General features: G+C 36.8%; 1 protein-coding gene across 2 annotated transcripts in view; it reads right to left on the bottom strand.

Moving 5' to 3' along the window:
• LOC145678491 (hydroxylysine kinase) overlaps positions 1–12,422 on the bottom strand; it is a 124,909-nt gene that overhangs the window by 71,576 nt on the left and 40,911 nt on the right. The gene's annotated exons all lie outside the window — the stretch shown is intronic.

The raw sequence follows: 12,422 nt of genomic DNA, 5'->3' as shown, positions 1-12,422 counted from the left end.
AATATTTTTCTAGATTTTGAGCATTTCGTTTGTATAGGAGGGGCCGAGTACTGGAATTGAAAAATGAGTGATTTTCTAATAGTCAGCCCCCGGGGCTGAGCACTGGAATTATCGCATGTATGCGCAATTTCGTCCATCACATGCCCAGACCAAGTATTCACTTCCCTTGTTAATAATATACAGCATGACTCACAAATTTTTGTTTTTTCAATAGTCAGCCCCGGTAGAAATGCAAAGGCCGAGTACTGGTGCCTCGAAAGCCAAAAGTCAGCCCTGTTGGTAATTTTACTGCAATTTTAAATATCAACCTCCAAATTTGCTAAAACCAGGTTCCCACTTACTCATTTCATGTAAGTAAATATAAATGAATGAAAAAGGAAGAAAAATGGAAGTTCAGAAATGAAAACGGTGGTCAATTCACCAGTACTTAAAAGAGTCCCTCTACAATGCACTGAGGGCTGTAGAAAATGGAATGTTTATACGTGAAGCTAGCAGAATATTCAATGTTTCTCGCAACACACTGCAAGATAGGATTCATGGTCCAGTACATGAAAAGAAAAGGAAAATAGGACCAGACCCAGTGTTAACACTACCAGAAGAAAATAAGCTCGTTCAATGAATTACTGAAATAGCCGGAGTTGTATTTGGGTAAAATAAAATGGATATATTGGATACAGGGGCGTCATTTAGAGGGGCAGGGAGGGCCATTTGCCCCCTGAGTTTGAGATTTGTATAGATTTTATCAATAGAATAGTAGTAAGTCAGTTAAAACGCGAAATTTTACTTATATCAAGGGGTCTTTTGCTCCCCCAAGCTAAATCTGAAATGACGCTACTGATTGAATACAATATTGTAAAAAGTGACAATAGAAAGAAACCTTTCAAAGAGAGCTAACTAGGAGAGAAATGGTATAAATTGTACTTACGAGGAAACCCAGAATTAGTTTGCAGAGTTCCCGAAGGCAAGAGCAACAGTCACCGAAGAATTTAGTCGGAAGTGGTTTAAAGAACTTGAAGAGTACCTCCAAAGCATTAACGCATCCGATTTTCTTCAAGATTCCACCCGAATCTTTAATGGTGATGAAACTAGTTTTAACCTTTGCCCCAAAACTGGTAAAGTCGCATCAAAAGGTTTGAAAAATGTTTATGAAGTCCGACGTGCAATTGACAAAGAAACAATCACTGTTCTTCTAGTTTTCTCTGCAAACGGCGAAACTGTATTTGCAATAATTATTTTCCCGTATGTTAGACCACCGCGTGAGTATGCCAAAGGTCTGATTTTGGGGAAGATCAGAAACAGACCTGGATGAGGATTGATACTTTTTATGAATATATTGTAAATTGTATAAACAAATGGCTGGAAGAAATAACGTTAAAATACCAATAATTTTATTTGCTGAAGGGCATAGCACACATCCAACTATGGAACTTAATGTGTTTTGCATTGAAAACTGAATAATTCTATATGCCTTACCACCTAATACAATACACATTCTTCAGCCAGCAGATGTTAATGTCTTCAAACCCCTAAAGATAGAATGGAAGAAGACAGTTCATGACTGGCAAAGCCAACCCCAAAACATAAATAAGTGTGTAAAAGATCTCACTTCTCTTCACTCTTGTCAACGATAGTAAACCGTTCTTCTCCCTCCGATTCAATTAGAAATGGTTTCAGGAAATGTGGCTTGTGTCCTTTCAATGCAAAGGCTGTAGACTACTCTAAATACATTCAAAAGAGTCTATTAAAAAGACGTTTGGAAAAAGATTGCAGTATATTGGCTGACATTAATTCACAACACTTTCAATCAGCTCAGTCAGTGATTTCATATGTAAGAGAAAAACTGGAAGAGAAAGGTGTAGATATTGAAACAGTGTTAAGTGATATCGAGGAGGAAGCTTTGATTCATAATAATTCTATTGAAAGAATGGGGAATTTATCAACTGTTAGTAACATCAAAGGAAAGCAGCACCGAATTTCAACTCTTGCTCATCTGCGAGTTGATTTCCTCGCAGATTCCTTCTCTATTTCATTGTCAAGCAGATCGTACTGAAATATTGGTCCATAATGTAATGGAAGATGGAACAATATTTTGAAAGATGGTACATTACTTCAAGTTCAAAGCGCCAACGTTAATATTGAGAACACAGTCATAGATAAAACTCCCGAAAAGAGTTCAAATAACAGTAGACAAGTCTCACCAAATTTTGAAAATATTTTGGCCAGGACCAATTGCGAAGACTTCAAAGAGGAAACGAACCAAAATAAATTACCAAGTGTCATATCGTCAGATGAATGGAGAAATAATGATAGCCAAGATCTTAGAACGGAAGAAAGCAATTGAAGCCAAACAAAAAAAGAAAGAGCAAAGAAGAAAATTCCAACTTCGTGCATTTTTTGCGAAAAGACAACTACTACAATTTTATTATTATTATTATTTGTGAGAAGTAAATGTTTTATTTGCGTTTTCTAACTTAATAAAGGTGTTCAAACATGGTGATAAACTGATGGCTGTGACATATTTCTACTCTAGTTCTATGTGAAATATTCCTAACTTCGTAGAATTTTTATGAAGACATAATTCAATTTTATTTCATATTTTTGTGTTTTTTTTTTCTTTTTGCGTTTTCCAACTTTTAATTAGAGTGATCAAATGATATTGTGATATACTGGTCATAAAATTTGGCTATGATCTAACAGCTTTAGTTCTATTTGAAATGTTTTAGTTTCATGGTTGCTTATATTTTTACGAAGGGTCCGCTCAATACAATTTTGTTCCTGTTTTTCCAAGAAATAAATAATGTGATTTTTTGTTAGACAATTATAATGTAATCTGTTAAATTTTTAGTGTTGTGTAGCAAAATAAGAAACGCTCCATGATATTACATCTGTTTTTATCATTAGTTTAAAATTTTGTTGGCTGACTTTAGGTTCGTTAATGGCTGAGTTCTAGAATGTAGTGGCTGAGTACAGGTATTTTTCGGCCTTTTTAGGAAATTTAAAATTTTTTTAAAATCCTAAAAATTACATTAAAAACACTCTTTTTATTGTAAACTAGACTAAATAATGAATGCATATATCATGAAGAAGTCTCATTCTGTTCAAAATTAAAATAAAAAATGACATTCAAACTTAAAATTTGAGTTAGGAGGCTGAGTACTGGCACATTCACCCTACATGAGTACAAAATATGACAGAAATAGGTTTTTATTTTCATATGTTTTGCACTGCTTTTGCAACTATGCTATGTGGTCCTAATTACCCCCTTTTTCTCTTTCTCGTAGGAAATGGTGCGCCATTACAAAAAAAAAAAAAAAAAAGGACCCAGGGAGAAGAAATTACACCACCCAAGAAGATGCTGCTGCCATGGAACAAGTATTTGATGCTGTAACAAGTGGCAGATTGGGTATCCGAGCAGCAGCACGGACCTACAAGGTGAGTAAAACGTCACTACTACGGAGGTTACACACTACGTGTCCACTAAAAGCGCGTCCTGGAACGGCTACTGCATTAACATCTGAGGAAGAATCACAATTAGAGGAGTGCTTGATTCTATTTGCCGAATGGGGTTTTGGAATGAACAAACAAAAATTGTGTGACGTAGTTCAAGAATATTGTGTGTCGCAAGAAAAAAAAATGTACCCTTCAAAAACGGACGACCAGGTCCTGACTGGGTGAATGGGTTTCTTCGCCGTCATCCGAAACTTTCAGTGAGAAAGACTGAACAGTGTGGAAGGAATAGACTGCAAGCAACAAACGAAGACGTCATAAAACATTGGTTCGACTTGCTAGAGAGTACTCTGGATAAGTATGGTATTAAAGATTGCCCAGAGTACATTTTCAACTCTGATGAAACTGGTTTCGTGACTGATCCAAAGAGCAACCTGATAATTGCCAGAAAAGGGGTGAAACAGGTGAATCAAGTTATTGAGGGGAGTGGTCGTGAGCAAATAACTGTCAATGTTTGTGCATCAGCTAGTGGTACTATTCTTCCTCCATATATAATATACAAAACCAAGCACTTCTGTGATAAACGGACCTTGCGAGGGCCTCCTGCAGCGCGATACACAACAAGCCCTAATGTTGGATGGGAAGGAGCAATTTATGGATTGGTTTGAGAAATTGTTTTTGCCGTCTACGAGGGATTTATCTCAGAAAACACGACTACTTATTTTTGATGGACACTTGTCATACCTTAGCTATGAACTATCTGTCCTTGCAGTTGAACACAATATCCAATTACTGCGTCTACCTTCTCATTTGACTCATTTATTACAGCCTTTGGACAAAAAGTGTGTTTCGTGGTCTGAAGGCGCAATGGTAAAAGAAGTTACGTCTTCACGCTAGAGTCAGCTCCGGACAGGTAAAGAAAATTATGTTTCCCAAGCTCTTAGCAGATGTACTGGACAGCACCGCAGAACAGTTTCACCGCAGAACGTTCGAAGTGGGTTCGCTGCATGTGGGATATATCCATTCAACTCATCAGTGATAACGGAAGTGGAGTACTCCTCTGCTGAACCATATGCTGGGCAAACACCAACCAATAATCCGTCCTCTGTGTTTCCTGTTATGTCGTCTGTTGGAACAAACAATAGTTTGTCTTCAGCCTCACCAGCTTCTGGTCGCTCTTCTCCAAGTGTCAGTGATACATCACAACTCTCCGGCTCCCATAAGTTGAAACACTTTTTCTTGTCTGCATTACAGCAATCTTCAACATCCTTCTCGCCGCCACCAGAAAGATCGCAACGAGTGCGTCGTTTTCGGTATGGTGAAAGTCTGACATCGAAGGAGGCACTGCAACGACTACAGGAAGATTCTGCAAAGTGTGGTAAACGTCCCGCCAAACGTGCAAAGGCAAATGTGCATACACCGATGCAAGCAACAACATCTCAGGCATCTCAACAGCAGTATTCAGCAACATCTGAATCATCTCAGCACCGTGAGGATTCCACTCTTGACGTTTGTGGTCTGTGCCATATGCCCGAGGGATCAGACGAGAACTGGGTACAGTGTAACTCCTGTGATACATGGCATCACCTTGAATGTACTGCCTTGACAGGACAGGAGAACCTTGACACTCTAATCTACAGATGCGAGGGGTACCAGTAAGGTGCAGAGTAGCATTATTGCCCTTCGTTTGGTGATGGTCCTCATTCCCCTTACTGGTCCTTGATACCCCATTCGCTGGTCCTTATTACCCCGAGCGTGGGGCTTTTCGGACCTAGTATCATACCTTTCAATAATGTTTATTTTTTACTTTGCATTATATTCCTTCTAGTCTGGGTTGTCTAAAATGTAAACTAGAAAATATATGTTCTAAAATGCACAACGGCTCTGTTTTTTTAACAGCTCCTGATACTTTTTTCTTCGAAAATATAGATATGGTGGTCCTTATTACCCCGGTTTACCTTACCTAATCAATTGTTTTCACTTGTTTTGTTTTCACTTTCTCTCACCTGATGTCGCTTAAATCGAAATCTTACGAATTTTCTTTCCGAGCGTGCTATAAAGATAAATCTCATAGGATCGTTCAGAACACAGGAAATGGCATGCGACCTGATGCTATACACGTTGAGATTTTCACTCTAGGACAAATCGTAAGAGATTTCCTAGGATCTATCTTATAGTGTATAACGGCCTAACATGCACGGCAACACTCCTTCCACATTATCTACTTCAGTAGTAGATATCGTTTGGAGCTCATTTTGTAACTGCATGTAAAATTTCAAATATTCATGGTGGTCTATTTGCTCAAAAATGGGAATTTTCATCACGTTGCTAGTAACTGCCAAATAATGGTAATGAATAAATCGTAAAGCGTCAAAAAAAATAAAAAATAAATAAAATAAATAAAATAAAAACTGTCACTGCGTAAATTTCGTGGAATGTTGCAAATTTCGTTAATTTGACAGAATTTCGGGTTTAATCGCGAGAGTTATATGACCTAACAAATAGTGAAAAAATATATATTTTAGATACACAACATTTTCATACAATACTGATACTTTTCGCGTGTCACCAAAAAATCGTGTCTCTAATTATCATGATTAGAAAAAATAATAATAGTTTTCTTCCAATTCTGTTCCAGTGGGGGTCGAACTCAGGGGGCATATACTTAATATTTAAGGAAGATTTAAATTATTCTAAATCCTGCATTTTCTAGGGAAGAAAGTCGCTTCGCTACCTTATTGTGTACAAGCGCCACATGTCAGTTCTGCATCCAGTTGTTAATACTGCCTCCAGCCATAAGACCCTTAGGAACGGCGTGTCTGACGGCTGTTCTCTTCCAATTTGAAGTTTATGCTTAAAAACTAATCAAAAAAATCGTAGATATTTTGAAAACAAGCGGTTTGGTTGCAGTGTTGCCATCTCTTATCTCGTATCTTTCCTCCTTGTCGGATATTACAGAATGAAGTTTTCTTGCTATGTTCATGAATATTCTCTTCTAATCTGGAATTTGCGCTTCAAACCAATAAAAATAACTATGAGTAAACATTTTGAGAAAGCAGTTAGTTTGTTTGCAGTGTTGTCATCTCTCGTATCACGTTTTTTACTCATCAGATGCAGCCGGGAAAATGTTCCTTGTTTTATACCTTACTGTGCTCTTCTGATCTAAAGTTTATGCCTCAAAACTAATGAAAGAATCGTGAATAAACATTTGGAGTATTTATAGTTTGTTTGTAGGCTTGCCACTCTCTTCTCGCATTTTAACTTCTTGTCAGATGCTGTACAATGAAATTTCCTTGCTTTGCACATTGAATCTCTCCTGATCTGGAATTCGTGCTTTAAAACTAATGATATAACCATGGATAAATATTTTGAGTAAATGGTTAGTTTGTTTGCAGAGTTGCCACCCCTTTTATCACGCTTTTTACTCATCATATACTGCACAAAATAATTTTCCTGGTCTTGTACTGTTCTCTTCTGAATTGAAGTTTATGCTTCAAAACTAATAAAAGAAATTCTGATTAAACATTCGGGAAATCGATGGTTTGTTTGCGGGGTTGCCACCTTTCATCTTACATTTCTTCTTGCTGGATGCTGAAAGTTCCTTGTTTGTGCATAGACACGATCTTCTGAACTGGAATTCGTGCTTCGAAACTAATGAGATTAACATTGATTAAATTATTGAGATAACAGTGGTTTGTTTTCAGTGTTGTCATTTTTCATGATACGTTTTTTACTCATCAGATGCTGCCGCGAAAGTTTTCTTTGTTTAGTACCTGGCTGTTCATATGTTCAGTACGGCTCAGATGTATAAGGGTTGTATTTTAAATAATGTACAATAAAACAATAAACAGATCTCAGAAGTCTCCAGGATTCATAGTTGGACAAACAAGACAGAAGCGTTACGCAGCTGAATGGGAATTTATCATGAAGTTCTTGCTATTACCAACACGTTCAAGGAAATGTTCGGAGTGTCGATGAAGATTATGAGCTCCAATTACATCACGATTTACATGGTTCCCATGCAAGGAAGTTTGGAAAAATGTTGAACGCATATACCACTGCATATCCATACAGTGATAGTTCAGAAACAATGCTTCACAATGTCTTGATTAATGAACGCTTGCCAGAGGGATGCGCACAAAAGCTACTCAATTACGTCACTGATGCAAACGCAGAGTACTTAAAATTCAGGGAAGAAAGATTCATCACTGGAAAGAAGCCACTCTCAGCTGTGATACATAAGCAGAAGCTTTCAATATTTTCAACAGCTCGGACATCAGTAGCTCAGAAACCAAAGAACATTGTTAGGGAGGTAACTCGCCTAGAAATGTCTATTTCCATTGCTAAAGAGAGAGGTCTGTCAATAGTTTTTCATATGACTTGATACCCTACACTATTCTCATCAACAGTAACGGAACGACTACTAATCCTGTGAAATCAGCTCTGATGATCGAATTACGAAAGATGCTTCCGAAGATTGAGACACGTCAAGTACTTTCTGCATCTACTTCCACTGCTGTTGTGATAGATGTTTGAGATAGGACGAACGTAAACATAATCTCTTCAGACATTGTCTGACATGTTTGCAGTTCTCATAAATCGTGTAAGAAATGTCTGTCCACATTGAACGTGAAGAGCTTCATTTCCATCGAATGTATGGTCTGCCCGAGTCATACTGCAAGTGTGACTCTTCCTGCGGAAATAAGTAGTGTCCCATAGTTGCATCTATGGGCTCAAATGGAATACTAATAGAAATTTTCCCACCACTATGTGCGTTTTGTTATATGCAGTAATAGGATCTACGTGTAGGTTTTCTAATGTTACTATTCTCTATCTGGAACAGATTATTAGGTGAGTGTCACATAAGTTATATATTATTTCTTTGGGTAGGTACTGTAAGTGTAACACTTTTACCACTGTTATTTTGTTTTCTGAATTTTCTCAAGTCCCACATATAAAAGTTTAAAAAAAAAATAAATTTTACGTCTCTACAATTTCATTGTGTTATAAATTAATTATAGCATAGAGATTACTATTATATTGGTTATTATTATTATTATTATTATTATTATTATTATTATTATTATTATTATTATTATTATTATTATTATTATATCTTAATTAATTTAAATTACATGTAAATGTCAGAATTGTTACATCTACAGTTTTCCAGTTTTCAATAACGTGTAAAATGTGACAAAGTGCCAAATTTTCTTACTGTAGAATTCAAATTCTATTGTGGACACATACAAGAAACGAAAAATTTAAATGAGCATAAATAATTATTTTCATCTTGATAATAATTTTAGCTTAGTACAGCATATACAGGGTGAGCATTAAGTCTTGCCCTGATTACAAAAATTTATTACAGAAGAACTGTTTGACATAATAATGTAAATACTGGTCAGTTACAAGGTTAGTATTACAAGTAATAAGTTAGTATTACAAGTTTTTTTAAAGACCACTTACGTTAGAAAATTTCAACGTGTGCCCCCTTGGTAGCTCGGAGAATGTCTAAGTGGTATTCCAGTTCCCGCCAGGTGTTTGGTAACATGTCTTCTGTTACAGTTCCCACAACTGCTTGTATCCTAGCCTTCAGTTCCTCGACGTCAGCAACAGCTGTGGCATAGACTCTGTCCTTGATATAGCCCCATAAAAAAAAAGTCCAGTGAAGTAATTTCTGTGGCGGGGAGAGCGTGATACCACAGCACGCATTGCGCTTTCTCCTGCTTCGATGCTATTTCGCCAACTAACCCCTGCGCGCCACGTAACGTACTGCGTCACTCTTGGGTAGCAGTAGTGCCATCTATTGGTCTTAAAAAACTTGTAATACTAACCTATGTAATGGACCAGAATTTACATTATTCTGTCCAACGGTTATTCCGTAATACATTTTTATAATCTGGGCAGGACTTTATGCTCACGGTGTACTTTTCAACCGCTCAACCTACTAAGAACATGTTAGAAGTTTTTCAACAGAATAATAGATTCACAAAGAAATTACGCTACCTAACATCAGCAATGCATAAAATGATGAAAAATTTTCGTGCAGCATCCGACAAGGAGAAAATGCGAGATGGGAGATGGCAACCCTACAAACAAACCATCTGTTCCGCAAGTGTATACCCATGTTATGTTTCTTTCATTAATTTTGAAGTATAAGCTTTAGATCAGATGAGTTTCCTGGCAGCATCTGATGAGTAAAAAATTTGATATGAGATATGGTAACACTGCAAACAAACTACACTGCTTCCTCAAAATGTTTACCCATAGTTATTTTTATAGGTTTTGAAGCGCAAATTTCAGATTAGAAGAGAGTATTCATGAACATAGCAAGGGAATTTCATTCTGTAATATCCGACAAGGAGGGAAAATGCGAGATAAGAGAAGGCAACACTGCAACCAAACCGCCTGTTTTAAAAATGTCTACCCACGATTTTTTGGTTAATTTTTAAGCACAAACTTCAAGTTAGAAGAGAACAGCCGTCAGACACACCGTTCCTACGAATCTTATGGCTGGAGCCTAGAGTATGTTGTCAGTCATACGAGTGGGAGGAATGTTTTCTTCCTAATAAACCAGAGCAGGCACGAATATAGCGAGGAACGAAGGAAGCCAGAGGAAGCTGTGCGTTTGACCTGTATCATCAACTGTATTAACGATATTGGAATTTAACACTTCATACACTTCAGTTTGTTTATGTTATTTTAATTTGGTAAGGAATAAAGTAATTTGTTCATCCTTTGGTATAACATTGTATCTAATATTTTATCACTTTTTTGAGAAAATCGTAAAGGTTTAGGTTTCACATTCCTAGTTAAATTTGTACAAATAAGATGACAGGGAAACAGGTGAGTTCCATATTTGAAATTCGGGAATTCTCTTATACAGAAATGAACCAGCCATGAAATTGATGATAACCAATGAAATTGAATCCTCTTGGTACACTGAATTTTATGATAATATAAGGTTACATATTATACAATTTCTCACTTTCCAGAACTTGAAACGAAAACAAAATCTTACAGTAGGCATTCCCAAAGTAGTCACCATAATTCTAGGAATCGATTAATTGTGGGTGTTAAATAAATGATAAATGGCCATATTAGACATGTTTATTTTGTTACTGAAAAGGAGTGCAATGTCTCAGAAATCAGTGATATAATTATTTTTTATGCATCATGGATAATCCTAAGGTTATCTCCATTCAACTACTGCGTTAAAGACATGCGATTACACAAGGCTTGACACTCAAGTGAATTAGCAACATCAATATGACATAAGTAGTTGAACATAATGAAGATGTAAAAACGAAGTGAAAAAGAACGACCTTTTAAGGTCAGAGGTTCTCTTTTAGCAAACCAGGAATTGGAAAAACAGAAACAACTACATTGAACTTTTGAATTTGCAAAATAAGAAATGAAATTTAGGAACTAACTTCGTTTGCTAATAAAATGGCATGTAAATTACGTCAAAATAATAGACATAACAACTCTGAATATTGTCACGGCAGGGGCGTTAGTTTCTGTATAACTTTCGGGGGAGAGGTTAAGGTTTTTTGTGTGTTTCTTTGTCATAAGAGAATTGTGGGGAACTCCGACATGGTAAGTGGTTTCTTGGCAAAAACAGAAAAGTGCAATTATTTACAACAGTGTTTTGTACTTCCAGTTGAAGTGCATTACTTAACAAGTGGATGACAGGGTAACCGTACATGTAGCACACCCACAACTGTGGGGAAAAAATGTAAAAGTAAACCACGCAACATGTCGAAGTTACCCACAATGTGTGGGCAACTTCGACAGCTTCTCTGGGGAACACCGACAGCTTAGAAAGTTTAGTTTTATGTAATACAGGCAGCATATGAAATAATCTTAATGTATGTGAAAAAGCAACAGTTTATAGTAAAATAATACAAGTATGCTATAATGCCACTTCTACGGTTTTTTTTTTTTTTTTTTAATCAGAAGGATACAAATGAAAGTCAAACAAAAGTTCGTTCTTTCTGGATCTGTTCTAATCACTTGACATACAATCGTCACATGTAAAATAAGGGTTATCGGCATTAGAAACACATAGTTCATGATACCAGGTACTGCGACCGACACACTGTACCCAGTCCCCACCGTTAGGGCTCCCGTTGTATTGAACCTTCCATATGGGACAAACATAGTCGTCATTGCGTTTGCACAAGGATTGGGGTCTTCGAATATTCGTTGGCTTCGTCTAGAAAATAAAACCTTTCGGGTGCTCCTCTGGTTAGCCTTAGGGCGCGATTGTATTTTTCGAAGACCATCCATATACTCTGGAGACATGACTATTGTTTCACCTTCATTTAATCCTGTATTTGCTCCCTTTTCCTTTGAGACGGACCACTGTTTTTTGTAGGTGTACGGGTCAAGTAATGAAAAGTAATAGACGGAGTTGCCTGTGAAGTTGAAGGAACACTGCTTTCGTTTCCTTCAACGGTGTCTCTTTGAAGACTGTCATTTAATGGATGAGGTACCGATGGCAAAAGGTCACTATCTGTAATTTTGAATGGATCTAGTGGGTAAATTTCTGTTGATTCGAATCCACTAACACCAGTACCAACACACACAGCTTTGGACAAAGCTTTGTTGAGAAGACGTCCAAATTGTATTTTTGAAATTAGTTTTCCTGGATGAGCATGTACGAACAACTTACATGTATCTTTGTAATACTGCTTAAGGGGTTTTAAAAATGCAACGTCAAGGGACTGATTTTTGTGCGTAGGATGTGGAAGAAAGCAAATAATATAAATATCAATATTTTTTTAGATTCGTTGATTCCCTTATACATGTCCCGGATGTTTTTATTTTTACTATTATCTTCAAGTTCCTTAATTTTAGCTTTCAGAAAATTGCGTTTCTTTGTTCTAAAAGTTTTGGAACTTTCCCGTCTGATATCTGCGAAATTTTGTGCAGTTATTTCATTCGGATTTTGTAGCCAGCGTAATTTT

The sequence above is a fragment of the Thermobia domestica genome, chromosome 2 (assembly GCF_964235325.1).
Source record: "Thermobia domestica chromosome 2, izTheDome1.hap1.1, whole genome shotgun sequence".
Taxonomy (NCBI): domain Eukaryota; kingdom Metazoa; phylum Arthropoda; class Insecta; order Zygentoma; family Lepismatidae; genus Thermobia; species Thermobia domestica.
The sequence above is the reverse complement of the archived record's forward strand: the minus strand, read 5'-3'. Positions and strand labels throughout refer to the sequence as shown.